Source organism: Ceratotherium simum, chromosome 13, assembly GCF_057802395.1.
Source record: "Ceratotherium simum simum isolate JZ-2026a chromosome 13, ASM5780239v1, whole genome shotgun sequence".
In the NCBI taxonomy this organism is placed as follows: domain Eukaryota; kingdom Metazoa; phylum Chordata; class Mammalia; order Perissodactyla; family Rhinocerotidae; genus Ceratotherium; species Ceratotherium simum.
This window is the reverse complement of record NC_141912.1, coordinates 25,335,982-25,350,876: the sequence shown is the minus strand read 5'-3', so window position 1 is coordinate 25,350,876 and position 14,895 is coordinate 25,335,982. Positions and strand designations below refer to the sequence as shown.

Here is a 14,895-nt window from a genome sequence, read left to right as displayed (position 1 = left end):
AGATTCCCAGTTTACTCCTTTCTACTTGTTCTTTTACTCATAGCACGTATCAGTTTTAACGTATTATACAATTATACAAATTTGCTTTCACCATGTTTTTAGGTTTCCAATGCTTTCAAGCTGATATTTTTCCTATTATATCCAATATTTTTAGTTGTCCTAAAAGTCAGATTTGCGAAAAATTATCTAGTTACCTTTCGGAAAAGCAGCATAGGAACAACTGCAAATCCTTCACCAGTGAAGGAACCACCATGCATCATTCAGAGTTCCTAGACTTTCAGCAAACTGATGTTCTAATGAACTTTTATGTTGTCTCGCACAAGGAGAAGCCAAGTGTATTTGGCTTTTAGGAAGGAGAGTGGCCATAATAATTGATGGCCATATGGTAGAATGTAATGGTCAATACTGCTTTTCAAAAATATTCTGATTCACAGTCTTCTATCACTTGTAGGATTATAGTTCCTTACTCCTTTGGAAATAAATGTGGCCATGTGACACATTTGTTTTGGCAAATAAGATGTCCCTTCTGGATGTTTGAGAGCTAATGAACAATCCACCAAATCCCTCTCTACCTTTACTCTGACAAAATAATTTATGATACTAGTTGTAGAGGATCTCCAAGTCATGGTTCCTGAGTGGAACGGAGCCCACCAGCCAAATCATGATAGACTTATGACACAGAACTAAGAGTTTATGCTTATAAGCCACTGTGATTTGGGAAGGGGGGAATGTTTGCTACCGCAATGCAACCTAACCTATTCAGGTGGATACATCCAGGAAATTTGAAAGTCTGAATTCACTAAGAAGGCTCATTCTCCTCCTAGGAAAATACCCAACAAAAACAGATGATCTTGTGCACCAGAAGTATGCTAAGAGTGTTCATAGTGGCAGTTTTTATTTTTTCTTTTCTTACAATTGTCCATGTTATATCACTGAGTGAAGAAAAAGCTCAGTGAAGCATTGCCAAGAGTCTACCTGCCAGCCTAATGTCATTTTATATTACTTTAAGCTTAGAAGTGTCTGAGATGTACTTTTTCAGTTACTCCAAGAAATGAATTCTAGGAAAATATTCTAAAATAGTCACAATTCACAGGCTGAGGCCATTTGTGGTAAGACATATTACACAATTTACCTGTTAAGTTTATGACATTTTTTCGATTCTGAAAAAGTAATTAACTAGAGAACAAGGATCCTTGTGTGATTTATTGATGTAGGCTTAGTACCTAGAAGGGTTGCTCTCCTTGGGATACTCAGTTACCACTATTAAGTAAATAGTCAAGTCCTTAAATTGAGGATGTCACCCTAATAGAAACACACAGCTGAGTTAAATTTGATGGAAAGAAGGAGAAAGAAAAACAAGGTATTGAAACACTGGTACCTCCTACCACATACATTACCACCCTTCCTATCCACTCAGGTCCTTTTGAGAATGGAAAAGGATAACTTATTTCAAAATCTTCATCCTTAGACTGAAAGTTCAAAGGGAAAATCCATAGGAACTATGAAATGCTGCCATGTATGTTTGTATTCAGATTCTCTATTTTTAATTCAAACAAAAGAGAAAATAAACTGTGTCGCCTTCTGTGCTCTTCAGAACACAGATTTATAGACAGTAGCAAAGTACTGTGGGTGCTGAACTGCAACTTCGTGCTAGAGCGAATGGTTTGCATATGTTTGGCCTCCCGTTCAAGGCATGGCCTCCTTATCTTTCCCCCAAACTACTTAAAACAAACTGTTGCTCTCCTCTCGATTGTCAGCATTTAATCATCTTTACCTGTACATCTGGGACAATGAATCTCTGGATAAACACACACGACGCCCTTGCTCACCAAAATACTGTCTTGAAAAACAAGAGAAACAATGGACCAAACAAACAAGTCAGTCTGCCCTACAAGTTTAACTCCGATTGTGTTTCGCACCACAGGCTCCGGAGAGCGCGGGCCGAGTGGACCTTGTCCTTCACGGGGTCATTCCAAAGTTAACCAGGGATCTTACTGAACGTTGGACTCTTGCAACAAAGTTCACATCTGTGGTGAAACTTCTGCTCATTTCCTGCCTGTTCTGAACTGGCAGAACTGTTGAAAACGAACTTCGAAGGCTCGTTTTCCGGCGACTGGGCAGGGGTTGGGGGAGGAGGAGGGGGGGTTGGGAAGTGCACACAGGCAGAGTGCGTGCGATGAACCTGGCCATGTAACCAGGCTCTGTAACCGAACTCAACGGATCTGTCTCTGGGTAAGTGCGGAGCCAAAAAGCACAACCAAGGCTGAAGTGGGTGAAGAAAAAGGTTTATTGCTTGCACAATCAATGGAGAAAACCGGGGATAGCTCCCAAAGCGGTGTCTCCCTGAGTTTAGTGCCGGGGGAGACTTTATACATCAGAGCGCAGAGGATATGTTACAACTGTGTAACAACTGGGCCCAATCAGGGCGCACGTGCAGACCATTACATAACGAGTTCAAGGTACGTATCATTACATAACGGGTCCATGGTAACTTTTGGACACTTAGAGCTGGAGCAATTTGCAGGGGTCTTGCTGCAACCGTGGAAGTTTCACTGTAGAATGGCCACATCAGCAAAAACCCAGGACATCAATCTCTGAAAAACTGCACATTTCGTTTTCTCCTTGTCTGGACAGACCATGTTAGTTATGGATCAGAGTCTCAGTAACCCTTTCCTTGCCTGGTTTCTGGTTTCAGCTCCTTCTCGCAGGCTCGCCTGCGGGGAAGCGGGTAACGCAGCCCGGTCGGGTCTCAGGAGGCGGCCGCTCCGCACGCCGCGTTTTCTCACGGTCCTGACTCAGGCAACTCCCAGGCGGCGCACTCACTCCTCCTCTCCTGGGCCTGTCCTCACAGGTTTCCTCTCGAATCACAAAACCTAGCGAGCGGACCCTCCACTGTACCCGAGGCGGCTTTCCCCGGCAGGCGCTCGGACTCCGCCCTTTCTCCAGCGCAAGGACGCGCCCACCAGGGGGCGCTATCCGCGCCCTCAAGGCGCCGAGCGGCCCACTGAGAGGGCCGCGCTAGGGCTCTTTTTTATTACTTATTATTCATGTTTATTATTATTGATATAATCGACCTTGCTGAGGCTCCATATATTCTTTTCACTCCGACTGCAACCTGCTCTAAGCGATCGAGAAGGACCGAAGCAGGTAGCAAATACGAACCCAGTTACAGTGCGGGCTTGACAATTTTCCTCCGGACGGGTCCCATTTACGTTCCTAAGGGACGGGCGGCCCGGGCGGCCTCCTCACCTCGCGGCTGCCGCGCTTCCCTCGCGCTCCCACCCGCGCACTCCTTGTTAATTTTAAGGGAGATAACTTTTTGTTAATTGTCCTCCACTCCTGCTCTGTGTTTGATGGGGGAGAGGGGATGAGCTGATTCTGTTCCCTGTTTCATCCTTAACACCGACCTCTTCTAAATACATCACTGGGCGAAATGAGAACACATCCTGGATTTGTGTAGAAACATCAGAGGCTGGGGCGGGGTGTATATTTGGGGTAGTTGGTGCAAAACTGGTGGTTGTATCTTGGTGATGGATAGGACGAAATGCATTATACTATTTCCTACTTTGGGGTATGTTTGAAATTGTCTCTAATAAAAGGCTTCTTCAAAAATTACCAAGATAACGGAGGACCCCAAAGGCGTATCCGAATCGCCAATAAAAATTTAAGTGAAAACCTTGGGGACCGGGCGCCCTTCCCATTCCCCACACTTCTCACATGCCTTCTCAACTGAACTCCGTCGCTGAGGCTGCCTCTGGTTTGTTGATGCGGTGTAGACACGGCGGGACCCTGACCTTTAACTCTGGTGGGGGAAGATGAGGGAAGTGAGAATAAAAACTGCATTTGATGATCAGTGGCGGAGAACAAGCATGCCGCAGAGAAGCGGGGAGCGGGCAGGAGACTAGGGAGGCGGGGAGTTGAGAAGCGTGAATTTCACAAATCAAAACTACGACTGCCTGGAAACGTCTTTCAGCGACCCAGCTGCCCTTCCCTAGAACAAACAGGTTACAAGTCTATTCCGGACATCTTTTATGCATGTAAATAAGAGAAGTCAACGCGTTCATGTTTGAACAGAAACAGCAACCTAATTGGTGCTGTCTTCTGGCGACATTCTTTTGCAGGGGGAAAGGGGTTATTGCCTTATGTTTGGTACGGATCTGAATTTTACCGTGCGTTCATTGTTGGTGTCTAGGATTTTCAAAATTCTCGTCCTTCGAGCCGGATTCGAACCAGCGACCTAAGGATCTCTAGTACCACACACCTACAGTCCTCCGCTCTACCAACTGAGCTATCGAAGGGCTTCCTGTGAAAGTTAACTACAATCCAGAAAATAATGTCTGTCCCGGTGATTTCTGTTTTGATAATATTCTTATTCATTTTTTAAAGTACAATCAACTTTAAGCAGTCTTCTTAGATACTGAATGTGTTTTATATAATGATCTAGGTGGTTAGTTTCATGGGTTTATAAATATGTAAAATTCATTGGGTTGTACATTAAAATGTTAGGATGTTACTCTATGTATATCTGTCCTGTCTGATTACTTCCTCCTTTTTCTATCAAAAGTGTCTAGGTTTGCTCGATAAATGATATGGTTGCGCTAAATACAGACTACTGGGTTGAAGAGACTCCTAAAGTTGTGAAAATAGCAATGTCCAATTCATTTTGGTACCACTGTGATTCTCCTTTCTGAAAGTGTAATGGGAAATCGAGTATATTCATATCTCTAATGATGAAACAGTGGAGTGTTCTGTGTATGTGTAAATTTCTTAGCTGGATAAATAATTTGGTTGGTTCATATTATATTGCATAATTATAGAGGAGCAATTAAAGTGAAACAAAAACCCCTAACAATTTAAAATTGAAATATAAATATTCCTTTTCCAAAGCAAATCGTCAGACATTGAGGTTCCAGAGATTGCTGCAGCTCAGTTTCCTGGTGCTTAAAGCAGAAATAGACACAAATGGGGAATATGCTCAATTATCTGGAGAGAAAAGTCTTTCCTTGATAACATATTTAAGGAAAAGATTAAGTGAATTTCTCCATAAAATATCTGTGCTTATTAAAATACAATTTCTACAAAGCCATATTATTGAAAAAATTCCAAATTTTTCTTCAAATGGCAATCACCAATGCCTCCTAGTAGGAATATTGAGAGCACATAGTTGATATTGAACTCAGTAATTAAATCCCTTTCCATGAGAAACTAAGAAAATAGCATCTAGTAACTTTCAACATTCCTAACCTAAAAGGGAATTAGCAGCTAGAGAGGAGGGATCCTAAAAAGTGGACAGTTTCTCTTGACATTGTTGTGTCCAACCTGTGCCTTGAATGCCAGGTAAACAGCAGAGATGGCGACAAGTGGTGAAATTTCAGCCTTGTGCTGGATTCAATTGCTGCTGCAGGATTGTTGTCTCCGTTGGGATGCAGACATATTACTGGGGTGACACTTAGAGGAAGAGGAAGCCCCCAGAAAGGAAACAGGAAAGACAAGTCCACTTTCCTCTTCCTCCTCCAGTCTTGCATTCTCCCTCTAGCTTCCCTTTTGGCAAAGCCTAACACGGGGCCAAGTAATAAATCAGCAGTGTTGTTTACAGAGTTCCACCTCCTTTACCACAAGGCAGACTAAAGAAGGATAAGTCTCCTAGTCTTTTCAGGCTGCTATAACAAAATACCACAGACTGTGTGGCTTAAACAACAGAAATTTATTTTCTCATAGTACTGGAGGCTAGGAAGTCCAAGATCAAGATGACAGCCATTCCGTTCCTGGTGAGAGCTCTCTTCCTGGCTTGCGGTCATCCACCTCTGGCTGTGTCTTCACATGGTAGAGAGAGAAAGAAAAAGCAAGCTCTCTGGTGTCCCATCTTATAAGGACACTCATCCTATGGGATCAGGGCTCCATTCTTATGACCTCATTAACCTTGATTACTTCCTTATTCCAAATACAGTTGCATTGGGGGTTAGAGATTCAACATACGAATTTTGGAGGAACACAACTCAGTCCAGAGCAGTGAGCTTAGAGTTGAGTCAATAGTTTAACTAGTGAAAGTTCCATGTGAATTTCAAGATAATATTCTTGATCTTCATTTTACCTCTGTGGAAACTAAGTGGTTGGAAAATGTAATACTTAATTTAATGTTACTGGAAACTAGAACCCCCAGCTCATGGTTGAGAGCCCCCAGACAAACCAATCACTCCCAATTCAGTCAGTCACCCTAAAGCTCCGTCATGGGTCTGAGCTGTGGAATTGGGCTACTTTCTTTTACTCCAGTTCTACACCCCCACCCTTAATAAAATCATGGAAAATAAACAGAGAGCAAAGAATGAGTGGAGGCCAAACTGACTTCTGTAGCTGGGTAAATTTTGTCCAGGCAAGAGTAAGGAGAAAGCACCCAGCTGGTGGTGAGAAACAAGGCAAGGCTGACCTTGAGCCAAGTTTTGAGATGAATGGTACTTTTCTACACACACTTGGAACACCTGAGCTTTGAACTCTCTTGTCTAAGATGGGGGTTGGGGCAGGAAGGTGGAGGGTTTCCTCCCACAGAAAGTTATCCACTTTTTTGTCAGCCCTGATTCCAGTGCAAAAGCAAAAGAGAAGAGCAAGCATTAAGGGCGTTGTAAGGGTCTTGGAAAGGCCTGCTCGGCATGCCCTGCACGCCATGGGGACATAGAGTTACCTTCTTAAATAAGATCTTTCACTTTCTCCATTTCAATTTTGATCACTTTGTCCCAATTTCACTGAGACTAGAAAATAACATAAAAAAAAAGTCTCTAATGATGGAATTTCAGGCAAAGAAGCAGTTGAAGGTGTAGAAGTTGGGTGAGTGCCTTCCTATGGCTTTCTAGCAAGGGATGGACCTCTGGCAATGCCTGAGACTTCTCTTCAGAACTAGCTCTGAAGAGTACCTAGCACCTAGTATAGTACCTGGTACCTAGTATTCAATAGGCCCAGAAGAAAAAGAAGCAACTACTGCCTTTCTTTTTTGCAAGAACTCCGGATCTAAGCCTGCAGCCATAATTATATTCGCTTTTCCTATTAATGTTTACCTTAGAAAAATAACTTGTACACCACTCGATCGAAACCGGGACTACAGAAGCCAGAATGAAGGGAGAAATTAACTGGGGCAAGAGTCCCCTCGTGGTCATGCGGCCACCGAAGTTGATTTAAGAAAAAAAGCCAGACAGAAAGCGGATCTAAGGGGACATTCATAGGGACTCTGGAGAATGTGTTTCTGGCGCAGGCAGAGTCAATCGGTGGAAAATTTAGGGGTGCAGGGATTGGCAGAAACTATTAGGAAAGCCAAAGCCGAGGCTCATTGCTTGAGAAACTCGATTTTCCCTCCTGGACGTACCTGCAATTTCCTTCCGGTTCCCTGTTTCCGTAGATAAGATTCCAGTGGTAAACTCTTGCCCAATTTCAAAGACAAGAGTTTCTGTGGACTCCACGCCCTGGTCTACCCGCAGTTTTCTCCCGACAGGATCCAGCAACGTAGTACAGGTTACAGGTGGCGCTGAGGGGCGGATTCGTCGTGGGGCTGTTGGATCACCATTGTTCCGCAGTCCCGCCCTTGGTCCTGTTGGCTAACGCCGGCTGCAAACTGAAGTGGCAGCTAGTTCTGAATTATTTTCAGATATTAAAGTGGGTGAGGGAGAAAAACCCATACGTCGGGGTGGGGAATTAGCTCAAATGGTAGAGCGCTCGCTTAGCATGCGAGAGGTAGCGGGATCGATGCCCGCATTCTCCAATTTTGCGTTCTTTCCGTTTGGTCTTTACTCCCATGCTCTTATAAATACCTTGCTAAAACATTACCAGCTATTAATGGCAAATCATTATAGGGGTGGCCTTTCCTTCAAGAACCACGAACTCAAGCTTACCTCGCCTTCCATGAAGACCCGTACCCTGAGGTTTCTTCGTCTTCTGGGATAGGCAAGGTTGAATTCTTTGGGATTTCTCTCACATTTTGCAGATTTGAATATCAGTCTCAGCCAGGTGGATTTACAAATTTACATTTCAATTATGCATTAATGTTGCATTTTTAATTTTCAAAATCTATTTCCCACATATGCCACCCATTGAGGGCCACCTCAAGTCCTTACAGCGGGAACAGATGATTTCCATTTCTCAATAAGATGTTGAAGAGCCAGAATACATGCGTATGTTTGAGATTTATTTTAATATTCACTCTTTCTCTTCTGGAGTCATTTGGCTGTATCTTCGGAGGTGGTGGTGTTGTTGCTGCTACTAATACTGGACTATGGCAGAATAAAGCCTAAATATGGGAGGGATGCTGCTACTAATACTGGACTATGGCAGAATAAGGCCTAAATATGGGAGGAAAATTGAGCTGGGGAACCTATCTGGATTGGAATCTATGGTGCGTGGCGAGAAGCTCAGTCCAGGACTATCTAATAAACTTTGCATCCAAGGCCCTAATGTTATCTTTGAAAAGAAAATTGGACCGTTTTTCTTTTTTACTCTTTTGCCTCCAATTAGCTTTCAAAAATCAAGGAGTTAATAGGGAGCTATCAGTTTAGACCAGTTCCTACCCCTTAATATGGTAGTTTCCAATGCGTGTTAGGCAGTAGTTCTCAAACCACTACTCTGATTCCACAAGCCTGGGCTTCTGTGTTCTATATTACCTCTCCAGGTGGTTCTGATACATACCAAAATTTTGAGAATCATTTACTTAAAGAATAAAAGTTCTGAATCATGGGAAGGAAGATAAAAGAAATTGACAGGCACAAAATCCTCAGACAATTCTTCCTTACTTTGATCTAGTATCTTTGAGTTGAGGACTCTTCCTTAGGTATTTGGGATCACATTTTTGAGACATGGTAGAGGTGAGATTAATATATTTTAATAAGATTGGCACAAAATTAGCAAATGCTTTCTACCTTTTGAGATAATTCCCAAAATGGGTAGAAAATCCTATCCAGTTTTTCCCTTGTCTATTATTTTTTCTCCTAAAATTTTTGTTTCTCTTCTAGAGTTGGTTCTCAAAACTTGCAGCACATTAAAATCACCTGAAAGCTTTTAAAACTACCAATGCCTGGGTCCCATCTAAAGTGGCCCAAACATAGGTGCGTTGTAAAATCTCCCCAGGTGATTCGGATAACCACCAACTTTTCTCAGCCAGGGTTGAGAGCCATGGTTACATAATTAAACGGAGAACCGCGAGCAGTGCCTCTGAATTTTAACCCGCCCCCCAGCCGGTGGGCAGCTGGAAAAATAGCCTTCCCAGCGATAGGAACACTAAGCCCACCAGGGGGCGCGCGTGCCCACCAATTACCCCCAGGTCTGCGTCGTTCCTACCAGCCCACCCCTCTCCCCGGCTCCGGATTTCCGCGTTGTGGGGCGAATACCCACCTCTGGACCCCTAGCCCCGTGGGACCACCTCTGATCCGCCTCGTCTGGGCTCAGGACATCTCTGCGGCCCCAGCTGTATATGAACTATGGGGCTGAAGTTAGATTGTTATTAATTGTTAATAATTGTTACGGAGAATAATAATTTTAAAACTTAGACTTGCTGCACAACAAGAATAGGGTTAAAAAAATGCACACAGAGGAAATGTATAACTGAGATGACTTTTTGAGTGTGGACATGAAAAACAACGCAAAAACGTGAACTCCTTCGAGCCGGATTCGAACCAGCGACCTAAGGATGCCTGAACATCTAACATCCACTACAGTCCTCCGCTCTACCAACTGAGCTATCGAAGGAATCACACTCCCGTGTTTACCCGCCGAGGATGCCATCTCTGCGTAAGGCTGGGAGACCGTAGGCGCCTGCTCCTTTACTGATTAGTGTTGTTGACAAGTTTGCTCAGCCGCCTCCACGTTTTTTCTGTAATCCAGGACCCCTTCGGAACTAACGCTCAAAGGTCCCCTGCCCTGGACCACGGGAAAACGGGAGCACCCACTGATTTGCAAAAAAGGAAAATAAAATGATAAGGAGGCACAAGGAACTGATAAGGACTTAGCAATGAGTGTCTCATTGTGATGAATGAATTTGAATAACCAATTTTGACTCCATTTATAAATAGGAGAATAATCTTAACAGGATAAGTGAAAAAGAAGGAGGAGGAGGAAGAAGATAGCAAGCATAGGGTTAAACTCTCCGGAACCATACTAAAATGTTCTTTAACGGACATTAGTCCCTGTAGATAAATCAGAATATCAAAGTAACTGTAAACTCAGCAAAAATCTGTCTATGGGGAGCTAAAACAATATATTTGTAAATTATCTATCTTAACACGCAGTAGAAAGTAAGGTCATTCAAATACTAGTTAATTTTGCAAAGCGTAAGCTTCTAGTCTAGTTTTCTTGAATGTTTGAATAGCTCAAAATGGCTATTATGCTCTTCTGTTAATGAAGTCTACCTGAGGTGGCCTCCGACATTAAGATCTGTTTTATTCTTCACGTTCCATTAAAGATCGTTACACTGTCATACAACCCAGCCATACACATAGCACCAAAGGCCCCCCTTGTGCAAGTAGAAGATTGAGACCATTGTTCACTCCTCTATGGCACAAAGATTTTTTTTTTTCTGAATAAGAAGTAAAAGCAAGTTGCTAATTACTTAATTTGGCCATTAACCTCAAGTCTTCATGAAACATCATTTTTGAGAGGGGCTAGTCTGAATTAATTAAATATAAAATTTTATCTCCTCCCCAACTCCAATTGACTGAATAAGTTATCCTATTTTATAGATGAATTTAGTATTATCCATTTTGTCAAAGTACACTTTTCAAAAAGGTAAATGCATGACTCATACAAATGTAAAAAAATACTTGTCAAAAGATTTATTTCATTAATTAAACAGAGAATCAACAGGATGGTAAAACTCATTCAAAGAAATTATTTATATTCAACGAAAGAAGCAATGCTGTAGTTAACACTGCTAAATGAGATACACAAATGGAAAATGTCCTACAGCGCAATAAAACTGGTACTTTTTCTAAAGGGCAGAAAACAACTACATCTTTACCAGACAAAATTCATTTGCACCACTATCAGTTACCTACAAGTTAACATTTACCCTTACCGAGTTGAAAATACCCTAATCAATAAATAGTAAGTCAAAACAAAAGTACGTACTGACAGAGCAGTGGTTCTCCAATGGGGCAATTTCGCCCCCCACCAGGGGACATCTGGCAATGTTAAGAGATATCTTTGATTGTCACGATTGAGGAGGTGCTACTGGCATATAGTGGGTGAAGGCCAGGAATGCTACTAAACATCCTACAATGCACAGGCCAGCCCCGGCAACAAAGAATTGTCCAGTCCCAAACGGCAGTAGTGTTGAGGTTAAGAAACCATGCCCTAGAGAATGAAAACAATTCTTAGGCAGACCTGTTAGGAAATGCTCTAGATCTAAGATCATGACGTTGAAAAGATGTGCGGCCTTTTTTTTTTTTTTTAATTTCTTGCCTATTTCCAAGTTTTTGTTTTTGTTTTTTTAAATTTAAACGCTGGAGAAAGCCTGGCAAATACAAAAAATTTATATTTTGAAGTCAGTATGAAGTTTTTTTAAAAATGAAATCCACTCATTTATTTTTAAATGTTTTTTTAATTTTAAAAAATGATACGTAATCCCTGTCACTCTCAATCTGTATCTTTCCCTAATCATTCATATTAATTTTTCTAAAGTCCTCAGTTCTTTATCATCTTAACATTTTCTAAGTCTCTCAATTTCTACAACCACCACCTCATCTAGACCCTCACCATCTTCTGACTGGACTCCTACAATCACCTTCTAACTGGCTCCCTTTGTCCAGATTCGTCCTCTCTGTTCTGTTCTCCACACAAGTACCGAAAAGGTCTCACTGAGAGGAGTGTGAGGCCCAGGAGATTGGCACCATTAAAAGAAGTCCCTGCTTCCTGCCACTTTCCCCACAGGCCTTTTATTGTGAAAGAAAATAATTGGGTCCCCCCGAAATGAAAACTGATTCACAAGAAGGAATGTAAACTCTATCAAAAGTCTGACCTACCACCAGAACCATCCAGTGTATGACGAATTTGATTTCAGGAAGTTTTCCAAGCACAAGTCTTTGTGATAGTGGATTGGGGCTTATACTTATGTGACCTTGTGTGTAATCCTACACCTGCCTTCGGAAACAGGACCCATTCCTTCCTTCCTTTTCTCTCGCTCCACAATACAGAAGATTCAGAGAGAGAGAGAAAGACAGGCCTACGGAGGCTTGAGGAAGAAGGAAAGGTGGGGAAACAGGCAGATTACAGGGATTCTGAAGGGGTGTGTGTGTAAATAACTTGTATTCTTGTAGGTCAGGAATCACGTCTGATTCGTCTATATATAGCTAGAATTCTTTCCCATGTATTTTCAAAATAAACTATAACTGTGAAAACGGGAAGAAGCAGGAAAGTTTTGATGTCTCTTTCTTTTTCTCCTTCAAAAGTATTCTCAGATGCAGGTGGGAGATGAATTTCGAGTCCTCCTCTCCACCTCCCTACCCCTGTCCCTAACCCAGAGAGAGAAAAGAGAATCGGGTGGCGAGTGTGCCGAGGCCGCAGGAGTGTGGGCGCTCGGAGCTCCTTGATTCAATACTTCGGAAGGCCGGAAGGACTGTAGAGACGGGGTGGGCCTTTCGGCACACACAAAAAGAAAGCTTGGCCAGGTCCCCCGCGCACCTCGGCGGGAAGGGTCTCCGTATCCCCGCGTCCCGTTCTGGGCTCCGGGCCGGCAGCCACTCGCCCTCCTTTCCACTTTTCCTCAGCTTCTTCGCCCGCCCCCATCCGACACGCTTCCGTGTCCCCTGTGTTTGCTAGCGGAGGTGCTATTCCGAAAACTGGAGAGGCAGCCGGCGGGCAGGCAGCCGCGGGCGAGCGTGCTCCACCTGCCAGCGGCGGGGGGTCACGTGACGTCGGGTGGTCACGTGAGGGGGCGGGGCCTGTTTGTGACGCCGCGTAGGGGCCCGGGCGTCTGCTGAACTCAGCCCGGCGGGCCTGATACCCCATTGATGGGGCGAACGGAAGGTTCTGTAATGTGCGCTGGGCATCCGCGTAATTATCAGTCAATAAATGTCCTTTTATTCCAAATGCGGCCCAGGTTGCAAAGCACAGATCGTTCATTCACAGACTTCCATTCATTCATGTATTCATTCATTAAAGGTTACTGCGCGCCTGCTGGGGGCTGAAGCCCTGCGTTGTTTGTGAGCTCGTGATCCCTGAGGGTGAGGAAACCCGACTGCTGACCTCCACGTGTAGGGCAGGACGTGGTAATTAATACGGCAGCTCCGGATGAGGCCAGAAGAACCCCAGGTGGAGACTGCTTGTGTACTGCGGGAGTGAGGGCAGAACCAATTTCTGTGAATCCTGTTTGAATAGTTACTGTTTTGTAATACTTCAAAAAAAGAGTAAATATATATTGAACTCATATACATAGACCCTGTTGAACACAATTTAAAAGTAAGCAATGAATTTCGATGATAGATTATACAGCAACACGACAGGTTATTTAGTAGTGTGTATGATGTAATGGAAAGAACACAGGCTTTGGAGACACTTAGGCCGCTTTTGAATTCTGTCTCTTACTAGCTGTGTGACCTCTCTGTGTGACCTCTCTAACTTCCTTGTGCAAAATGAGTATGATGATGATAAAGATAATACAGAGCCTAAGGAGTATCGTTGCAAACATCAAATGAAATAGCATTTGTAAAGCACAGTGCGCGTGCCATCCCCACAGCCTCAAACGGGAGACCCCACGCGGTGCTTTGAAGGGCTTTTATCTGGACTCCGTCTTTGGGTAAGTTAGAATGGAAAGTTCAAGAATACATCATATGAAGCATAAGGTTAACAATTTAATCCATAAAACAACATGTCCCAAACAATGCCAGAAAAAGGTAATATGTGGAATTTAGACTATGTAAGTGATCAGACTTGGGTCAGATTGAGGAAGTCCTCCTAGATGGAGTGAAATTTTTTAGACAAGAATTTTGAAGGAACTGATTGATCAAAATCACGTTTGACAAAATAGAGATATTTTGAATTGATTCCAGGATCATGTATATGTGATCAAGGTCTAAAAGTTACTTGATTTTTTTTTTTTTTTTACCTTGAGCTCAGTAGTCATAGTTGAATGAAAACTTCAGCTATTGGAGTTTTGTAATGAAAATAAGCAATGTGTACGGCATAAAGACCTTTATATTCACAAACGTGTTGAGCGCTGACTATTCCAGGCATTATGCTAAGTGCTGGGAACACACAGAGACAAATGACAAATAATACAGCCTCTGTCCCTAAAAGCTGTCAGAATTTAAAAGCTCAAAGAATAAGTTTAAGTTGGTCCTGGAATTAATGGTTTTCAGCTTTGATGGTTTGACTCAGAATGCTTGTATTTAAGTTAATGGAACCTCTCTGGTTGGTAATTTAGACCATACTTTAATAAAAGTGTATTCTGCTAGTATACACATTTGTTTTTCAGAAAAAGGCCCCGGGGATTTTTTGAACTCCAGACTCCAGCTGATTATAAAAACATGTGCTGGAACACAGATATGGAAAATGATTAGACAAGGCAAAGCTGAATTAATCATACTTGCCAGCAAATGTCCTGCCTTCAGGGAGGTCATTCCTCCTTTGGTATGCTATTTAGATTGATTGCAAATATCTAACGTGAAGACTATCATAAGATGGACTATTATAAAATGCACACTGTGCATACCAACACACATAGTATTTCCAGGAGTTTTTAAGAGTAAAATTTAACATTTTTCCCTTAATTTTTTTAATTGATTTGTAACTTCTCATTCCTCCATGACTTGCAAAAAGTTATTCTATGCTGCAAGTGTAAGATAAGAAAAGGAAAAGCCAAAAGAGCTAGGAAAGTAAGAAAAGTAAATGGTAAAGTCCATAAAATTTAGCTGGACATTAGACAAACAT

At 42.7% G+C, this 14,895-nt stretch overlaps 3 non-coding genes across 3 annotated transcripts; 1 reads left to right on the top strand and 2 right to left on the bottom strand.

The window, feature by feature from the left end:
* Positions 1–4,209: 4,209 nt before the first annotated feature.
* On the bottom strand, positions 4,210–4,298 carry TRNAY-GUA (transfer RNA tyrosine (anticodon GUA)). Its single transcript is given in 2 exon segments — positions 4,210–4,245; positions 4,262–4,298. It is a non-coding gene; the product is annotated as a tRNA-Tyr (tRNA).
* A 3,373-nt stretch (positions 4,299–7,671) lies between these two features.
* On the top strand, positions 7,672–7,744 carry TRNAA-AGC (transfer RNA alanine (anticodon AGC)). Its single transcript has one exon. It is a non-coding gene; the product is annotated as a tRNA-Ala (tRNA).
* Positions 7,745–9,627: 1,883 nt separating this feature from the next.
* TRNAY-GUA (transfer RNA tyrosine (anticodon GUA)) lies at positions 9,628–9,720 on the bottom strand. The gene is made up of 2 exons: positions 9,684–9,720; positions 9,628–9,663 (listed from the first exon to the last, which is right to left on the bottom strand). It is a non-coding gene; the product is annotated as a tRNA-Tyr (tRNA).
* Between the last annotated feature and the right edge of the window lie 5,175 nt (positions 9,721–14,895).